At 53.3% G+C, this 19946-nt stretch overlaps 1 long non-coding RNA gene across 1 annotated transcript; it reads left to right on the forward strand.

Moving 5' to 3' along the window:
• LOC311580789 lies at positions 1 to 10790 on the forward strand. The gene is made up of 3 exons (XR_014773580.1): positions 1 to 97; positions 657 to 854; positions 5644 to 10790. It is a non-coding gene; the product is annotated as an uncharacterized lncRNA (long non-coding RNA).
• The last annotated feature ends 9156 nt before the right edge of the window (positions 10791 to 19946 follow it).

A 19946-nucleotide genomic window follows, 5' to 3' on the forward strand; every position in this document is an offset into this window, starting at 1 on the left:
GTGACCTTGGCGGGAGGTGACCACAGGAGGAAGTGACCATAGGAAGTGGGTGATTAGAGCGAGAAAGATATCTATAGATGGTTGTCTTCTGGAGCAGGTAACCACAGGGGATGCTCTTGGGGTGAGAAAAGTAGCCACAGGGAGAAGTGGCCATGGGGTGAGGTTGCCACAGGGGAAGTGACCCTTGTGCCACAGAGCAGGATGGCAGTGGCGGCGGGGGGAGTGGGGGCAGGCAGCCTATGTTCTCCCTGTGTCAAGGCCCTGTGTGCTGTGCTGAGTAGCTGAGACAAATACTTCTGTGGGTGGCACATGCTGCCTCTCCCAGTCTGCAGATGTTTGAGGCTACGTGACTACCACGGCCTGGAACCTAAGAGCTTCCAGCCCCTGGACCCTTAAGTCCTCCACCACCTATGGCCCAGGTGTTGTTCCCTGCCCCTCTCCTGACACCCCCACCCACCCACCCAAGGCAAAAAAGAACCCAAGTTACAACCAAAGCTGCCTAGTTGCTGAGGACAGGGCTGTGCTGGGGAGTTTGTTTGTAATGAGGGCAGTGGATGGCTCAGCAGCTCTGTAGGGGAAGCTGGCTGTGGACTGAGAAGGCTGAGGAGGGAGCAGCTCAGTCCAGAGACCAACGTGGACTTTCTCTTCTCACTCAGTGATAGCCTGCCTGTCCAGACATGAGGAACTTTGAATTAAAACTGGTTCCTGCAGCCTTGGTGTCCTCAGCTGTCACAAAGGCTGCTTGTGAGAGGCCCCTGTAGGGAACCAGGCAGTAGAAGGTCTGGGGAAGGCTGCTTCCTGCTCAACCAAAGCACCCCCACCCACCCCCAACCCGCACCCGGAGGAGCTTGCTGGTAAGTTCTAGTCTGATTTTGCTCAAGTTTGATTTTGACATGACGTCTACCCTTGAAAGTACATGGGAACCCATCTCTCAGCCATCTTTCCTGGGCCCCTGAGCCGGAGCTGGGCTGTGGGCCAGAGGGACAGGGTTGGGAAGGGAGGCTCCCTGCCTGAGCGCATGCTATTAGCGACAAGGCCAGGCTAGATATGAAGGAAGCTGCGCTGTGAGATTTTGGCTGGGGCGTCGTTGGTTTGAGAACATCAATAGGCCTGGTAGGCAAGGCCTGGAAAACACGGGCCACATCTGTACTGTACTAAGTGTCAAGAATAGCTTTCTTGAGCCATGACTAGCTCCCAGGATAGCTTGATGCCACAGGAAAGGTCTCTGTTAATGGCCCGGAGCTCCCAGCTAGGCCTCCCCCACACTCCAGGGTGTAAACCAGTCCCTGGAAGCAGTTCCTTGTTGTTTCTACTGGGTGTAAGCAGTGGTCCACTGCCCGGTGCTTACCCACTGACCCTCTGGGAGGGTTCTGGTTTAGAGACTGAGCCTGAGACCTGGGAACACAGTAAGGGCAAGGACTTCTGGGTCTCTCTCTAGCCTTCTCCTGGTGGTCTGAATGGAGATTGATTCAGTTTTGCAGCAGAGCGGAGCATGAACAAAAAGTGGGCGTTTCTGCCTTAGGGCCTTCTCGCAGCCTTTAATAATCTTCCAGGCAAGAGCTGCGGCCTGACTGTGCGGATGGCTCACGCAGTTAAATGTTTGCTCTGCACAAGGGCTTGAGTTTGAGCTCTGGCACATGCGCACTAAAAAGATGGCCGTGGAAGCATGGAAGCTATAATGCCTGCTCTAGGGAGACAGGGACAGCGGACCCTGGTCTAGCCAAAGCAACATGCTCCAGTAAAGTGATGAACGGTTTAGCCACACACCCGATGCCAACCTCTGGCCTCCATACTACCCTCTCCCCCACACTCCCATATGCATAAGCCATGGTGTTCAAAGCCTGCTCTTGGAACACTTGACCAGCAAGTTTGAAGCGGCCCTGGACACTGTCAGCTGCGACCATTACAGGCAGCCCAGGAGGAAGGGCGGAATCTTGGGTTGGGGGGGGAGTTTGGATTCCCAGATCCAGCCATGCCTGAAGCTCTGCCCTTGGCGAAGCTCTTAAGCCAACCACCCCTCTTTTGACTTTGCATTGCTATTTGAAACACCACAGTAGGGGAGCCAGTGCGCAGGCACCATGGTGGGGGAACCATGGGGGGGGAGGGGGAGAGTGAGCAGAGAAGACAAATGAATTCGGTTCCTGAGGAGTAGAACACCTCCTCTTTCTTCATCCAGCTCCTCCCATTTCTGCACGGGCTGTTGAGCCAGCCTGCTGTCCAACTATAGTGCCACGGTGACAGAAATGGCCATGAGTGCCAAGTCCGAGTCACTGCTAACTACAGGGAGGAGCAAGGACGGGTGTGCTGTGCGCACAGGTCTCCAGCTCACTTTGTCTCTCTGGAGGCCTTCATACCCACCCTTTCCCTCTCTCTTTATTACCCATCTCTCTTAAAGCACAGACAAAGGCAGCGGTTCGACCTTCACACAGCGCCAATTGAGGACAAGAGCAGCCGACCATGCTGGGGGCAGCACAGAGCCACTGCATTGAGGGAGCTGTGGTCAGTCTAGCGTCTCTCCCCTCTCTTAACTACTCCCTAGTGTCTGGTCACCCAATGTGCACGCATCTGTACACACATGTTTATGTGTGTGCAAGGACTTGTGCATCTATGGAGGTCAGAGATCAACCTTGGCTATATTGCTCCTTAGGAGCAACCCATCTTGGTTTTGGAGACAGGTCTCTCTCATTGACCTAAAATTGGGCTAAACCCATTAGCAGGGAGTTTCGGGGACCCTCCTGTCTTTGCCACCTCAGAACTGGGATTACAAACACGTGCCACTGTTTTTGTATATTTCCCTCCCCCCACAGTCTTTGGGGCGCAAACTAAGTTCCTTATGTTTGCATGCCAAGCACTTTACCAACTGAGCCGTCTCCCTAGGCCACATCTGGTTTTAATTATCCAGGTGTGGACTGGTCCAGTTTTAGCTTCTTATCCGTCAGCTGCTCTGGAGTTTGCCCTTAATCTTTCTAGACATGGTGTGTGGGAACAGAAGAAATGCTTGCTTCAGCCCTTATCCCACTCCATCTTCTGGGCTAGCCTCTTCATTCTGGGCTAGCCTCTTCATTCTGGGCTAGCCTCTTCACTCTACCCACCTCTGCAGACTCCTGCCTTTCTGCTGCCTTTCTCCAGCCATACATATGCTGGGCAGAAGTGGGCCTCACTGAGGAGGTCCTTTAGGCGAGGCTGGCTTTCTGGGGTTCCTATGATGTCAGGGAACTGTACCCGTGCTGCAAACCACCCGTAGTGTGGCATCTGTGACATTTTTAGCTGGGACTCTTGATCTCGACTTCCTGGGCTCTTATAAAATTCAAGACTTGTGGCATCTTCCACAGAGGCCCCAGGACTCCTCACCTATGTTAGTCACAACACGTCCGGTTCTCCGGGAGCACAGAGTCAACTGGCTATGTATTTTATTTGCCATAAGGGGCTGTTGCATGTGATTTTAGAGACAGAATCAGCTACCTGGAGACCTAGGAGAGCCCCATGGGTGGGTCTAGTCCAAGTCTGAAGAGAAGCAAGCAGGATGCTCCAGTCTAAAGGACTCCCAGGCAGGGATCTACCTAGGGCCCCAGCAGATTGAAGGAGCCCCTCATGTTGGGGAAGCACGTCCTCTCTCCGCCACCAACTCCGAGTCCATCTAACCTCACACCGTGCCCCCAAAGCAATGCCTACCCAAGCAGGTGCCTCCTGGCTCAGGTACGGTTCCCATCACGGGACCTTATCAGCAGGGCTGTGGCTCAGTGTGACGGTGACAGTGATGGCTACCACCAGTGATTTCCAGCCTGCTCCATCTTGGATCCCTTTGAAGAGGGACGTTATTCTGTCTTTTGAGAAAACCCAACACCACCCTAGGGAGATGCCGTGTACCGTGTGGCAGAGGCTGAGCATTCACCATCAGCCATGATACACTGAAGTCTCCAGGCAACATCCATATGAGACACTTCATAGACATGTGTTCCCAACTCAGCCACATGCAACGCTGGCTAACTCCTTGGCTGCATGCTCATGCTAGCCCCTGAGTAGTCTGGCCAACTGAGCCGGTGACTGCCAGACTCAGAGCACTGCAGTTAATAAGTTTGGAGAGATTGCTATACCACCCATGATAGAGGCTCCCCTTTCCCCCCCCCCTCTCCTTTTTCTGCTCTCTCCCCCACTGCCATTGTGTGGAGGAAGGGCAGTAGTGTTTGCTAAATATCTGCCTTTTTACACACTCCCCAACTTCCCTTGTGATTAGATTGGGATCACATGACCAACCACAGCCAATGAGCTCTGAGCAGAAGTAATACATGCGCCTTCTTGCCAAAATATTCTTGGACTACACTCTTCTACTCCCCCTGTGGGCCTCTGGAAAGTATGTCTGTGCGGTGGTATCACAAATAGGAGGACCAAGATTCCTTCGTCCCCAGTGTAGAAAAGGCTGACCTGTCCATATGGCCCTTTGGAGTGCACTTAGCAGCATGGAGCCATAGGGTCGGAGGTGTTGGTTACTGAATCACTACCCGGGCTATCCTGACTGATCCACAGTGGATTACAGTGGTCACCAAAGCTCTCTGGTACCCGAGGCCCATAGGAGATGTTTCATCAGGAGAACAGGCTCAAACAGTCTTTAAGATGCTGTCTCAAAGCTCTGGGAGGAAGCTGGCTGTGCCAAAGAGCCATTCCATGCCTGCATTGTGATGGATGGGATGTGTGCATGAGACAGGAGCCAGGTGGGAGACAGGTGAGTGACAGGCCCCTGGGCCCCTGCCACACCTCGTGTGCTCAGGAGGGAAGGCAGAGCCAAGCTTTACACCACGAGCACAGGGTACTCTCTCCAGCAGGTGACCCTGTTCTAGGAGGTTCTGATAGACTCAGAATTCCAGGCCAAGTCCCTATTGAAGACATTATTCCGAGTCAGTCTGAAGTGAGCCCCCATGTGCCTAGGGTTAAATACACACCATACAACACACACGTTGTATAAGATTTATTGTAGAAGCATGGAGAGAGAAGGAAGGGGGGTGCCCCAGAGGGGCAGAGAGAAGGACAGATAGACAGACAGACAGACAGACAGACAGACAGACACACACACACACACACACACACACACACACACACACACATGAAGTAAGAGAGCGACTGAAGGCAAGTTTGTCCTTTTTATCCTGGGCCCCTAATGGCAGTGGCAGGTGATGAGGAGGCAGGCCCATTATACCCCAACATGCTGGAGGGAGCTCTGACCTCTCACACTGACCTCTCTCTGACCATGTTGTGGTCCATGAGGCTGTGAAGACAAACAGTACTGAGTCCCTGCTCTGACTTTCTTTGTACCCAGCCAACAGGAAACCTAAGTAACCTAGGACAGGGGAGGTAAAATTGGGATGTGATGAATAAAGTAATGGGTCTTTTGGGCCAGACCGTAGTACCCGGTTATTAGTCAGATGTCGTTTGGGAAGGTGTGAGGCTCACCTGCTGTCAGTCAGTGCTAGGTAAAGGGGATGCGCCTCCAGTGTCTGGCTGGGCGGACCCTGAGAGCAGTCACCAGGCTTCTGCTAGTGACGAAACTTGGCCTTTTGACTTCTGCTGTCTCTCGCCCACCAGCCTGCCCTCAGCCAGACCGTACAAATAAGCAGATCTCAACTCCTATCATTTGGATGTGCATACTAGGTGTCCTAGGTGTCAGCGACTTTGGCATCCACACACCCAACCAACCAGGGATGGAGAATGCAATTGGGCCGCTGTGGCCACGCACTCCCGTGCGGACTTCATTTCCTCATAACTGTACTGAACAATGCAGGCTGACAACTAACTCGCCGCTGACGCTGTGCGGAGTGAGCTTCAGAGCGTGTGGGACGGCAGGTGTGGGTCATGAGCAAACCCTGCTGTTTTGCATGTATGACTTGGGCATCCGGCTGGTGGAATCCAAGTATGTGAAGCCACTCACAGGTGGGGAAGGCCTCCTAAGGCAAGTGGATCATTTCTCTGGAGGTCCCTGCATTTAGTCTGTACTTCAAGGGTAAGGGCTTGCCACTGTCTTTTTGCTAGAAGCCATAGCTGTTGGCAGGGCCTCCTACTATTGGACTCTGAGGCTCACAGTCCAGCACTCACTCCCACACCTTGTCACACCTGGCTCCCTCAGTTACCCCCTCTGCACCCAAGTCCTCCATAAGGGGCCCTTCAGTATGACAAAACAACAGTGCCCTGCCTGCCTCTCTTCCAGTCCCGCACCCCTCACAGACCAACTGCCACAGAGGGGACTTCCCAGGCCTTTGAAAGCTGTTGACATCTGCAAACGACTTCGCTCTCCCTCTATTGTCCCAGTGTCTGATGGAGACTTTTAACCAACGGATCCAACCAGAATCTTAGAAACTGTTCTTGGCTCTCTTCCCACTGAAGGCTGTTCTCCATAGCAGCTATGCAGGAGGCTCGGGAGGAAACAGGAAATCCAACATCTTTCATGTTCCTCCAGGAGGAGAGCAGAGGCGTCCACGGGGCGTGGCATGGGATGCAGGAGGGCAGGGGTTTCTATCCTGTGCCCTGGGGACTGTGCTCCTATCCAAATTGGGATGAAGCCAGCCCAGATCTGACTTGGGAAAGCCCCTGGGGGGATTTCCTGTTACATCCTGACATGTGTTTCCTGGGGGAGGAAGTCCAGTGCTTCTTCCTAAAGGGAGTCCCCTTCCTAGGGACACCTCACCCACCTCCCCAAACTGGTCACTATGGAGACCGTTTTGTGGAGGCAGGGCCAGTTCCGCCTGACTTCCCTGGACCCTGAGGCCAGTTTAGGGTGAGGGCTGAGGGAGCAGGGCATCCTGACTTGCTGAGAGGTTTGAGGTTTGTTCATGACAAAGTGTGCCTTTGTCCTGATTTTGAACAGTATTGTGCTAAAATATTGTTGAACTTGATTAATGAGGGTTGAGTAGACTCATATTTTGTCTGAAGCAAATGTCAGGTCTCTTCTTGCCCTCTGGGGCAACGTAGGGCAGTACGTGGAATCTATGGCATCCACCCTGTGAGTAACTTTGGGGTGTCTCTGACTTCATGGCCACTGGGAGACAAGGACATGGGACACATGAGGACCCTGAGTTCATTGGGACTGTGCTTGAGGGTGTCGTGGTGGCTTCTGAACCCCACTGAGGTCAACACTGAATAGCCCCAGCATCAGCCTAGTGACTGCAAGGACCTGGCCATGTAGCAGGCTGGGACAGCTTGGTGGCTCTACAGCTGTGGGACAGAAGCAGGCTCCCAGGTCTGGATGTCACAGCCTACATTTCTGAGGCAGGGGAACACTGAGGGCTGGGTTACACCCTCACAGAGGAAGCCTGGGCCCAGCCTGGGTCGAGGTCCAGAAGATGCCATTGGAAAGGCCCGTAGAGCAGCACCCCTACCTGGTCCCAGGTCCCTAGTTAAGAAAGCCTCATGTGGTATGGAGGCGCTCTGCCAACTAGCTTCACACAGTAGATAGGCTCCAGGTACCTGAAAGGTACTCTCCTGTCTTGCCTGGATGCAGCCCCCACAGCCTGGCTTAGCCTGAAAAAAAAAAAAAAAAAACACCCGGGAGGCCCAGCTCTCCACAACTTAGCTCCCTCAGCCAGGAAAGTCCCTGGCAGGGGCCCTAGGAGAACCAGGCACCAGGCCAGCAGAGCTAGACATGGCTGGAGTGGGTGGAGCTGTGCATGCATACACCACACCACACCAACTCCGCAGTCAGATAAACGCCACTAACACACAACTGGGAACACACGCCATAGACGCACACCACAGACACACAAAGTTCACAGGCATACACATTCTACACACACACACAAACACACACCAGGGGAACATATACAACCACATAGCACATTAACACACCAGCAGGCATACTTGTACACTGAACATACAACAGATTCACAAGCACACATCATCTCACATCACGCACGTGTGCACACACACATACACACATGCTCATACCCCACGCACTTATACCCACAAGGGCAGGGTGCCTCCTACGCTGCCATCACAGAACATGCACTCCACTCACACCCAGGACAGGCTTTTGACCACAGCCGTGCCAAGCTTCTACAGGTCTCATTGTGGGCCCAGACGGCCCTGCTCCCTTCCTTGATACTGTAAGGCTCTCGGGGTGGTGGAGGCAGTGCCCAGCTCTTCGTGGAAGACCCTGGGACGTGTGCCAGGCCTTTGTGACGCAGCCGGGGGACAGTAGTGGGTGGATAGACACAGACTCACTGTGGGCTCCTTTCAAGTCGGGAAAAGACAAAACTCCAGCTAAGCCCAGAGAGGCCAGGCACTCACCCTGAAACGCACAGCACGAGAAGGCCTTCAGCACACTCAGCTGCTGGCTTTGTGCCCTCCTAGACATGGGCTGGGTAAGTCATTCTCTTATCCGCTCTGGGCTCTACTTGCTTCCCAGTGCTGCGCTGGGAAGGCAGTGAGTGAGCCCCCTGTCTGCGCTGCAGGTGGCTGCTGTGCAGCCAGCCTGTCCCTGCCCCTACCTTCCAGGCCATCTAGGAGAGACCTGGGGACCAAGCCTTGCCCTCCCAGAAGCCCCTCCCAGCTGCTCCAGGCCTCACACACAGCCTCAATGATGCGATTCTGGGCTAGTCCTTTTTCCTTTCCAATGGTGGATAAATGCCCCTGGCCTCTTCTAAGTCGCTCCTTTCCCTCCTGTTACTTCCCTTGCGCTTGCAGCCTTCCCAGAGTGGCTGTTCTCTCCCGGTGGCCCCAGGGACCCCCTCTCTCCCCATGGCCTGATCCCCCCACCCCCCTCCACTGAAAGAGGTCAAGCTGACAGCCTGCTTAGCACACATAAAATCCTGCAATGTTTTGCCCTATGGTCCGTGATAGATGGGTCACGTGTGGACGTGAAAACCTCATGGCTGGACTCAGAGGGAAAAAGGAAGCTGGAAAAGTTAGGCAGGGGCTTTGCTAGAGGGTGACGGAGAGGTCACATGGACCGGAGGGTGAGCCATGTGAGGGGGTTGCTGTCATTCCTGTCATGACCAGCCCAGCCTGTTTATGCTGTTTCTAGCACCTTCTTTCACCAGTGTCTCCTGGGTTATTGGTAGCTGAGGTGGGACATGATTCAGAGTGAGGACCAGTGAGGCTCCAGCGTGAGGACCACAGCTGTTCAGAGAGGGCTCTGGGCCACTCCCCAGCGCCTCTCACAGATCCTATGGTTTACGCTGCTGATTGCAAAACGGCTGCCATGGCGTTGCTTACCATGGCCGCTCACAATGGGAAGAGCATCCAGCTCCTTGAGGGAAGCTGACATGCCCCATGTCTTGGCCAGAACCGAGTCCTGAGCTCTTTCCTCTCCAGCCATCACTAAAGGTGAGGGAATCACATGGTGAGGGTGACTAGCCAGGATCTGGACTCTGCTCCCTGTTCCACCCATTGGCACAGCCCACCTCCTGGTCAGATGGAATTGTCTGAGGAGAAGGTGCAGGAGAATGGAAGATGTCGGTCCAGGTCTGCCACATCCCTGGGCACGCAGCAGGTAGCCTCTTGGAGTCCCTCTGCTTGCCACCTTATATTGGCTATGAAACCTTATGATGCCTTGGCTTTTGCCCAACCCCAGCCAGCAATTTGTCCCAGAACATTAGAATAGAAGTCTCGTAAGTGACTAGCATCAGGTGACAAAGAGCTGTTAGATAACATTTTAAGAAAGAAGAGGACAGAGCTCCGAGACCCATCTTTTTCTCAATGCAAATGACTGGTCAGCACAGAACAACAACCCGGAGAGCCCTGGGGGCCACCTCAGCACCCAGGGAAGACACTACCTATAGCCCCAAAACTGAAGCCAGGGGAGAGAGCCCTGGTGTTACCCTTTAGTGTGACACATGTGGCTTTGTGACAGTTTGCCTGTGACAGAGCCGAGAGACAGGCAAGCTAGCCAAACGTCTCCACTCCCACCCCAGTTTCTTAAACTGCAGAGCTCAGCCCGATATGACCAAGAACTGGATATGGAGGTCTCCAAAACCTGGCAACAGTAGAAGGCTCCTGGACACTTGGTGACCACAGGTCCTACTTGGAATCAAACACAGGAGAAATCTCAGGGGCTGCTGGCAGCGCCTGCCTGTGTTATATCACTGCAGCTTTGGTCCCGGACAAACCGTGCTATGAAACGGGGTGCTTTTCATGTGCACATCAAGGCGTCTGCCTTCCAAGAAACAATTATAGGAAACAAGGCATCTCTCCCTACCGTCACTCCGCGGCCTGTACGTTTACGTCAGTGCGTTCTTTGAGCTGGATTGGGGATAGAATGCTTGACTCTTACAAACTGCTCTCTGGGTTGTCGGTCTGAGTTTTGCGAAATGTTCTTAAGTAAATTCTGACTTGGAATTAGGACAGGATCTCCAGTGGTGCCTAAAATGGCCTGAAACGTACTCCTGTCATTTTGTTCTATGTTGTCTCTAAGAGGCAGTGCTCTAAGCACTGGTGGGCATCAAATAAAAGTATCGATCGGCTCCTAAAAATACCGATGAAGTTCCAGTGCCTGTAAAACCAAACATTCAACTATGATTTAATGCATTATGTACCATATTTTTCAGACCATAAGACACACTTCCCCTCCTCCAAAGTGGGGAGGGATTAGGATGTGCCTTATGGTCCAACTGTTGTTTTTACTCTTTTTCTTGTTTCACTGCTCTAAACACTGGGTGCGACTTATGATCAGGTGCATCTTATAGTCCGAAAAATACAGTAGCTGTAAACAATCACATTCATCTCACTATGAAAATCTGCCTTTTGTTTTCCACAATTGCTTAATCAGATATACAGTGAAGAATTACTTTAAAATAAATTCCTTCATGACTTATTCCCATTAAGTGTTTGACTTATGCACCTATTTTCAATGCTTACATAAGCTGGGGTCATATAAAAATTTCTCCAGTTGGAAAGTGACTACCCTTTTCCTAAAGGCCATCACTTTAGGGGACACTTTCTACCATGAGAGCAATATCTACCTGACCCCTGTCCCTAGCCTAGACAACACCCCCAGACCTGCCTGTCTGAGGGTCACCATGGCAAAAGACTTTGCACTGCTTTGGCTCTACATATACTGTCTCATCCTCTCCTGGGTGCCCCTTGCCTAGGTGGGGGACACCCATCAGAGCAGATGAAACTCCAACTGGCTAGTGAGGCCCTCAAGGCAGCCAGCTCTAAGGCAAAGCCACCAAGTTCATGCTATGTCCCCACTCTGACAAAGCCCAAAGCCGATTCTTCCCAGGAGATCAATGTCCACCCAAGGAGGCCTTGCTTTCCAAATGTCTACACTGGCTCACCCATGTCTGGTCACCACTCAGTGGCCCTGCTCTGCCTTGCAGCTCTGGTGGCTGTCTAGGATGACCACACAGGCCAGGTCTGAAGACTATCCCTGAGCCACAGTCCATCAAAGGCACTGGCAATGAGGTCTGGAAGAACACAGACTTGCTCAGGTGGAGGAGAGGCGTGGCAGGCAGGAGGGGACGGTAGAGGGCAGAACATTTAGGGATGACAGAGTGAAGCTTGAAAAATACAAGTGCCTGGAGCTAGGAAGCAGGCCAGAGGCTTACAGAGGCTGTTGGACAGATGTGCTATCTCTCTGTGGGGTTATAACCGTGTGAGGAAACATGGCCACTTACTGTTCAGTGTCAAAGACATGAATACCTTTAACTAGCCCCAGACCTAAGGCAAGAAACGCCTAGATGTTCTTAACCTTGTCTACACAGAGTCGTTGCCCCCATGTGGCTCGGGGACTGTTGTCAGGGGTCAGGGCTTGTTCTTAGCTACCCAGGAGCACAGTGGGGCCAGCCTAGTGGGGAAGGTCAACTTAGCATCTCCCACCCTGCACACCACACTCATTGGTGGTGCCTTGCCTCCTCACCAACACCTTCCATGAGTCTTCTGTACCTCCACCCACCCATTCATCCATCCACCCACCCACCTGCCCACCATCCATCCATCCATCCATCCACCCACCCACCTGCCCACCATCCATTCATCCATCCATCCATCCATCCATCCACCCACCCACCTGCCCACCAATCTATCCATCCATCCATCCATCTATCTATCCATCCACCCACCCACCCACACACCCATCCATCCATTTATCCACCCACCCACCCACCCATCTACCCATCCATCCATCCCAGGGGTCAGTGGCTGGGACAATGAGCCACTGAGAAGTGAGCTGGATCAGCACGCAACTTCCTAGTTAACCCTTTACTTGTCTTCACTATTTCTGCTGTCTGTGAGTTTCATAATTCCTCAACATCCACCAGAAGAGATGTGATAAATCCACGTGGCTCTAGGCCTCTGATTCTAGATGCTATTTGTCATCCTAGCTGACCTTGCCTGTGGTGACAAAAAGGCTCCACTGTCCTCAGCTGGTTCTGGAAAGGGAAGAATTGTTGGATCACTCTTGTCTCTCCCTCGTTCTGCATCCAGTATAGACTAGACCACCAGAATGAGACCTCCTGCAGGTCCCTCTAGCTGTCCCCATAAATCTCTCCCCATACAATGCTTGAGCCAGTCCTGGAACGCAATAGAGCTGCCTCTCTGGCTGACATTTCACCACCTCAGTGGAGCTAGAGCAGAGATGCCAAGGGACCCGTCCAATCCCTGCATGATTGGCATTCTGCTGACGTGCCTAGCACCTCCCTCCTGTACACCCACTCCTGGCTATGCATCCCTTGATAGCCCTCGCCCTGCTGCCTGCTGCTTCCTTCCCCCCATCCCCCACACCCAGTTGACACCCCAGCTTTATTCAGCTGCTGGGAGGATGTTTGGGGACTCTCCATCCTGCCTGTAGTGCCGTGCTAGTCTGTGCGTGACAGGAACGTGGTCCATGTCTGTGCTGGGGGAGGTGGGCTGGAGCTCATGTCTGTACCATTGAGTGATGCCGTGCAATGCAGACATACTGAGCACATAAAATCCATGAAGGAAGGAAGGAATGGGATGAGACGGGGTTCGCTTTGCTGAGCAGCTGAGCTAGCCTGTCCTCTTCCTGTTCCTGCAGCTGTAACTCACCTTCAGGGGGGCCATGAAGCTGTCCACGTGCCCTGCACTGCTTGGCAGCTGCACTCTCAACCTGCAGCCTGCAGCAACCTTACCTGTGGGTTCCCAGGGATGGGCAGGAGGGACAGTGTCCTCATTGTGCTGTGGGGCAAGGAAGGTGAAAAAACAAAACAAAACAGCTCCACCATGGGCTGGGCTCTCCCCATTGAGTCCTAATTGAGACAATGCCTCACAGCTGGATCTCATGGAGGCATCTCCTCAGCTGAGGCTCCTTCCTCTCCGATGAGTCTAGTTTGTGTCCAGTTGCCACAAAAGCAGCCAGTACAGGGGTGCATGTGGGAATGTGACCAGAGAGGGACCAGTTCAGGCTAGTGACATGGCAAAGGGCTGTATGCGGTTGCTGCCTCTACTACTCTAAAAGCTCTGCAGAGGTGTGGGCTGTGGGAAGGGCTGAGAGCCAGGTCTGAGCACCCCGGGGGATTCTGGGGCCACCCCTTGGATGTCACCAGCTCTGATGACCTTGGCTCACCAGATGGATCTCCCTGCACAGATGGGAAACTGATGGGCTGGTGTCAGGACTTGTACTGGATAGTTTTTTTATGTCAACTTGACACAGGTGAGAGAGCCATTTTGAAAGCTGGAACCTCAATTGAGAAAAATGCCCCCACCTGATTGGCCTGAGAGCAAGCCTGTGGTGCATTTTCTTAACTAGTGATTGATATGGGAGATCCCCCAGCCCACTGGGGGGGGGTCGTGCTATCCGTGGGCAGGTGGTCCTGGGTCATATAAGAAATCACAATGAGATTGTGGGAGTAAGCAGCATTGGGCTGCAGCTTCTGTTTCAGTTCCCCTCCCCAGGTTTTTGCCTTGAGCCCCTACCCTGACTTCCCTCGGTGATGGGTGTGACCTGAGAGCTGTAAGCTGCCTTAAGTCCTTTCCTCCCCAAGTTGGCTTTATCGTGGTGTTTATCACAGCAATAGAAACCCTAAGAGGGAGTTCACTACGGTGACTGACAGCCACATTAAGGGACATGCCTATACCTGTGTGTTCATAAACAGTTATCACATGCACAACTGAATCAGAGCATGTGTCCCTGAGGTTCTGGGGGCCATTTGTCCTTCCCAATCAAGGAGGCTGCTGGCTCTGGAAGGCTGACAACTTCCCCACATAGCCTCCTAGTGGGTTGGTATCATTGTCTGCCATTGTACTGCCTGCTGGGATCCCATATAGTTGGGAGGGTCCCTGCCCATCTCTAAAAACCCTGGGGACAACCAATCCCCACACTCCCTCCTCCAGGTCTGTCCTTTTCCAGCGGTGATGAGGGAGGAGCTGTGCGGATCCCACGGTTATCTTCAGTGTCTGCATCCCAGCCTTGCCTCGTGCTGCTGGGCTGTGGGCATGCTTCTCTTTTGAGGAGTGAAGAGAGACTCCCTTTAGAGACCAGGACCCTTGGCCTTTGAGCTCCTGCAGATTCCATGGAGCCAAAGCTCCCACCCAGACCCCTCGTCCTCCTTGAACGCCCACATTATCATATGCCACCACCCTTCCTGTGTTCCGGGGGCTACTCATGTGGATATTTGACAAGCCTGTGGTCCACTCCAGCAGTGAAGCTGCCCCTCTCTGCTCCACCATACCCCCTGCAGCTCTGCTGCTGACATGTGAAGATGTGAAGTTCCAGCTCGCCCTCCCCCCCCCCCCCCAGTCAACCAAGAGTTACTGTTCCTGATCCCTGGTGGACCAGATGAAGGCCCCATCCCTTTGAGTGGGTCTGTGTACAGGTTATGCCAGATACTCCTGACCTGAGTAGCAAGGCTGACCCTGGCATTGCCAGTAATTGTGGGTTCCTAAGGGCTGAGATGATAGCGGAAGAGGACCCCAGGACCTAGTGCAGTCAGGTCAGCCAGCCATGTCAGGCCAGTGGCTGGGGAAAGGAGCATGGCTGCTGCTGCTGGTGCTGCTGGTGCTGCTGGTGCTGCTGCTGCTGGTGCTACTGCTGCTGCTGCTGCTGCTGCTGCTGGTGCTGCTGCTGGTGCTACTGCTGCTGCTGCTGCTGCTGCTGCTGGTGCTGGTGCTGGTGCTACTGCTGCTGCTGCTGCTGCTGCTGGTGCTGGTGCTGCTGCTGCTGCTGCAAAGGAGAAAAAGAACAGGGTTTTGAAGTTCTGTCAGAGACAGCACAGTAGGGACAACTCAGGGTATGTGGTGAATCCTCAAAGCTACCCTCCTGGCCATCTCTTCTCTGGCTCTCACCAGCTTTGGACCCTGCCCAGCTATAGAGAGGGGCTGGAGTCCTGTTGCCTGCTAGAGACCGGACTCATGTTACCGCTCTGCCTGAGAAGCTGTCGAGGAAGTGCTACAGGCGCCCCTTGGAGCCTTGCCTTTTCAGGGTGTCTTTACATGACTGTGTGACAGACACACGGAGGAGGGGCCATGAGTTCCTGGAGAAGCGGAGGTGCATCAAGCTGCCTGGCTCAGAGCATGGGCTGGCAGGTCAACTACCCTATGGCTTGCCTTTGCTACTTTGTGGGTTCCTCTCTTTTTCCCCAACCATTATCCCCCCACCCCAGTTTCATCCCCTATCACTAGATAGGAGAGGAAGAAGGATGGGGGAGGAGAGAGAGAGAGAGAGAGAGAGAGAGAGAGAGAGAGAGAGAGAGAGACCCTTGAATCTTCTTTCTTCTTGTTTCTTCTTTGAGTATGACTACTAAAAAAAAAAAAATACAGCCAATCTCCCTGAACGACCACCAACCACCAACCCTGCCTATCAGGGCTCCAGCGTTTATATACCCTCTGAAAAGTTCCCAGAATTCCAAAGGTAGCTGGCAAAACCACACCTCTGCTGGAGCATGAGTCAAACCATAGTCAGCTGCTGCAAAACAGCCTCATATCCCCATACCTGGGATCAAAGCAAAAGCATAATCTTATACTATTTCTGAATATATATATATATATATATATATATATATATATATATATATATATATATATATCAAAGATTCCAGAATTACTGTTGCTATACCGCCTCACCTGGTTCTGGGCCTCAGCAGCAAGAAGAAGGTTTTGGAAACTTCAGAGCTAGTCCTCCCCCCACATGATAAAAGGGTTAGAAGCAAGGGGCTGAGAAGGGAGTGCCTGGAAACCCTAGGCTTGAAACTGGGTCTACACTTCCAGTTCGAGGGTTCAGGGAGCTCTGTAGGTGACAGAAGCCAGTCAGCCCAGCTCCTGTGGGGCTGGGGAGAAACATATGCTCAACCGCTATCCCTCTTCAGATGGTAGCCAGCCCAAGCAGGTTGGGCCTCAGCCATAGGCCTGCCAGGACAGACATCAATTCGCCTTCAACGTCAACATTCCGTCCTCAGCCTTATGTTTCTCCAGTTGGAACCCAGCAGGAATGGTGGGTTCCTGGCTCCTGGGGGTGGGAGTGAGGGGAGGATGCAGTGGGGGGGGAGAGGACGAGAAACAGGACAAATGCGTCTCCATTCCCATTTAACTGGAGGCAGAAGCCTGGTGGGAGGGATCAGGGGGAGGGTAAAGGCCGCCTCTGGAAGCAGAAACACTCTGGAAGCTTTGGATGCTGCTGCTGCTGCTGTTGCCATGGCAATGCTGGCTGGAGGGAGAGTAGAGGGCAGGTGGACCAGGAGCTGCCACTCAGCCTGGTTGTCAAGTCTTCTGAAGGCTCTCAACCCTACATCCCTCCCTCCTTTACCCCTTTCAGTTGCCAACGGTGTCTGTGAACCGCACCACCACCACCGCTTCCCCTGTGGAGTATCTAAAACATCTGAAGTAGGACCCCAGGCCAGAGGCCAATCAGAGCCTCCTAACCTAGGGCTGATCCTACCCCCAGCCTCAGGCCATCCCAGAGTCCACAGGGGTCACCATGAGTTCCACACTGCTCCAGACTGAGGCCCGTATCTGTATGGCTGCCCCTCAGAAGAGGCACCATTCCTTTCATCAGGAAAAGGCTGAGCAGGCTAAGGGCACCATACACAGAGCCTCTTACCAAGGGAATGGTGAGATCTCCTGCATTCAGCTGTGCTTGAAACAACAGTGTCTCTGGACCTCCAGTTACGTGACGTCACACTTGGCTCTTTCTTGCTAAAACCAGTTTGAGTTCTTTGGGTATACAGGATGTGCATGCTGGGCTCTGGCCTGTCGCTTCTAATCCAGCAGTCCTGCAGGATGGGTTCCCCTTTAAATAAAACCATGCCTCTTCCAGGAAGTAAGCGATCCCATTGCATTGTGGGACCTTGTATCACCTTCCCTTCCTCAGCCATGTGACACAGCCATGGCTGAGGTGTGAAGATTTGGCTCTTTGGTGCTTAGAGGAGAGACCGGGATGGTTGGACCTTGCAGAGAGGAGGGGCTGATGGTTCAACCTCAGCCTCTACTGATGAGGAGGAGGCTGCAAAAATCTAAAGCTGGTGGCCTTCCACTCAGAGGGCAACAAATATCATCAGGCCCTGAAACCAGCACCATCCCCCACCCCCTCACCACCTGTCCCTACCCTCCCACCCCACCCCCCCATTTCCCCACCTCCTCCACCCCTGTCTGAGATTCCCCTGCCTGAAGCAGCAGGGGTGCCCGCAACTTGAGCGTGATGGAGTCCCTGTCTCAACCACATCCAACACTTCCAGGAGACTCCCAGTACGGGAGGGACAGATGTCTAAAACCAGGGACACAGGGACCATGACCTAGAGCCCCATATTCCATCTAGGCCTCAGAGGGTGTCAAGGGTGTGTGCTCAGTAGATAAGGCTGGGAGCCAGGCTAGTCTTAACCAGACCAAGGAGAGTGTATGCGGGGCCCCAGGCTTCTGGTGAGTGGCTTTGGGCTCTAAACAGACCCATGCATCCTATTAGAGTGACCTCTCCCTAGGAATGCTGTGGCCGCTGATGCTAGTACAACAGGCATGTCGCTGTGTGCCAGGCTCTGTGCTGGTACTGAAGACAAAGAAAAAGTGGTGTTCATTGCAAGTATGTGGCAATTCCTCAGGGCTGGTGGCTTGACTCACCCAAGCACACTTTGATAGAGGAGGTATTTGGGGTGCCTTTGGATTCCCACACTACACTGGCACTAGCTGGTTATTGTGACAGGGCCAGTAAAGACCATCAGTGTGGATGAGAGTGTCCCTAAGGTGAGCAGATCCCAGAGGTCCCTCTCCTAGAGTGACCCTAAAACAAAGTGTCTTCTGGACAAGCTCAGCTGCCACCAGATCAGGACCCCACAATGCACTGTGTGCCATGAGCTCTGGGGAGGTGCACCCTGGGGCCTCTGGGGACAAGGACAGCCCACGGGAGCCTTGAGCTGCCCTGTAAGCCTTTATCACCCTTCACACAGGCTTTGTTGCGATAACGATAGAGATCACAGTGTCCCCAAGGTCACTGGGAACACTAAGCAGTGGTGGGTGCTCAAGTCAAGTCCCTTTGTACTTTTCTGGTCTGACCTCCAGGCAGCTGGTCTTCACCAGGCGCAGTTCCCAAACCAAGAGGTGCTAGCCTCCAATCCCTTGTTTATTGTGGCACTCCTGGAGTTGCAGGTTCCAGGCTCAGGGCAAAGCAAAACCAGAGGCTCCTTATGCTTGGGATAGCCCAAACTGTCCTTGGGCCACAAGTCAGATGCCTAGGATAGACAATGCCCCCAGGGACAGTAGCACCTTCAAAGAGTAGGATCACCAAGGCTTCATGTGTCCCTTAAGGGCCACAGTGAGCACAGCCTCTCTCTCTCTCTCTCTCTCTCTCTCTCTCTCTCTCTCTCTCTCTCTCTCTCTCTCTCCCTCTCTCTCCCTCCCTCCCTCCCTCCCTCCCTCCCTCTTCTCTCTCTCTCTCTCTCTCTCTCTCTCTCTCTCTCTCTCTCTCTCTCTCTCTCTCTCCCTCTCTCTCCCTCTCTCTCCCTCTCTCTCCCTTTCCTTCTCTCTGGCCTCTACCTGCCTCTGCTCCCTCCAGAGTCCGGCCAGGGCTCCCACACCTCACATCAGAGCAGAGAGAGGCTGTTAGTTCCCACAGAAACAGGCAAACATCCAATTTCATCTCTGCTCCTTCTCAGAGCCTCCTAAATGACAGGAACGCCCCACAGGACAGAGACAGAGACAGGCACAGGCAAGGAAGAGGGGAGCTAGGGTGGTGTTGCCAAGAGCTCAGCGTGTAGGCAGGCACTTAGTGTGTGGAGAGGCCTGGGGAACCATCACAGGTGTGAGCAGGGCCCCAGAACGCCCTCTGCGGAAGGAGCCTTCTTCCTTATCCGTACATTTACTTCCTGGGGACAGCAAAGCTGTCACCTACTCAAGTCCCCATAGGAACATTCTTCTGGGCTGTGGATTGCCTAGCATAGGAAATCCTGTGTTCACTCAAAGGTGGAGTCTGCGGAGAACGGGCCCAGGTGCACATGAACCTGGGGTTCCCAGCACACACTGCCCGCATCTTCATGTCTCCGAGAAATTCTGTTGTTAACGATTGTGCACGACTCTGCTTTTGCCTTTGTCTAACCTGGCCTTTCTCAAACCTAACGGAGAACTTGGTTTGTTTAATGTCACATTCATCGACATCCATGGGATAAGCTGCCGCATAGCTGCACCCAGTACTCCCTTGTATGGAGAAACAGAACCCCTGAGTCACATGGCTGAGGAAGGGACATGGTGTCCTTGAATACAGGCTGCCCCAAGCCCTGTGGGAGATGCTGCAGTGTGGGGGTCCTTGTTCATGCTGGGTCACTATGGAGGGGCTCCTCTATATAGTAGCTCTCTCTCTCTCTCTCTCCACTCCTCCAACACAGTGAGTCATGCATGATTCATTAATCTTAATGAAAATGCAAATGCACCGCCAGCCTTCTTGCCTTAATTGAAGGCTGTTATGGGACCACGCTCCGGGCTTCTGGGCTGAGAGGAACAGACAACCTTTTTAGCTTTCTTTACTTGGAGTGGTGAGGTTCGTGGAGGTGGCACAGACAGGCGGTTTAATCCCTGAAAAAGAGGCTGCC

This window comes from Acomys minous, assembly GCF_964271855.1.
Source record: "Acomys minous genome assembly, chromosome: 13".
NCBI classification, from domain to species: domain Eukaryota; kingdom Metazoa; phylum Chordata; class Mammalia; order Rodentia; family Muridae; genus Acomys; species Acomys minous.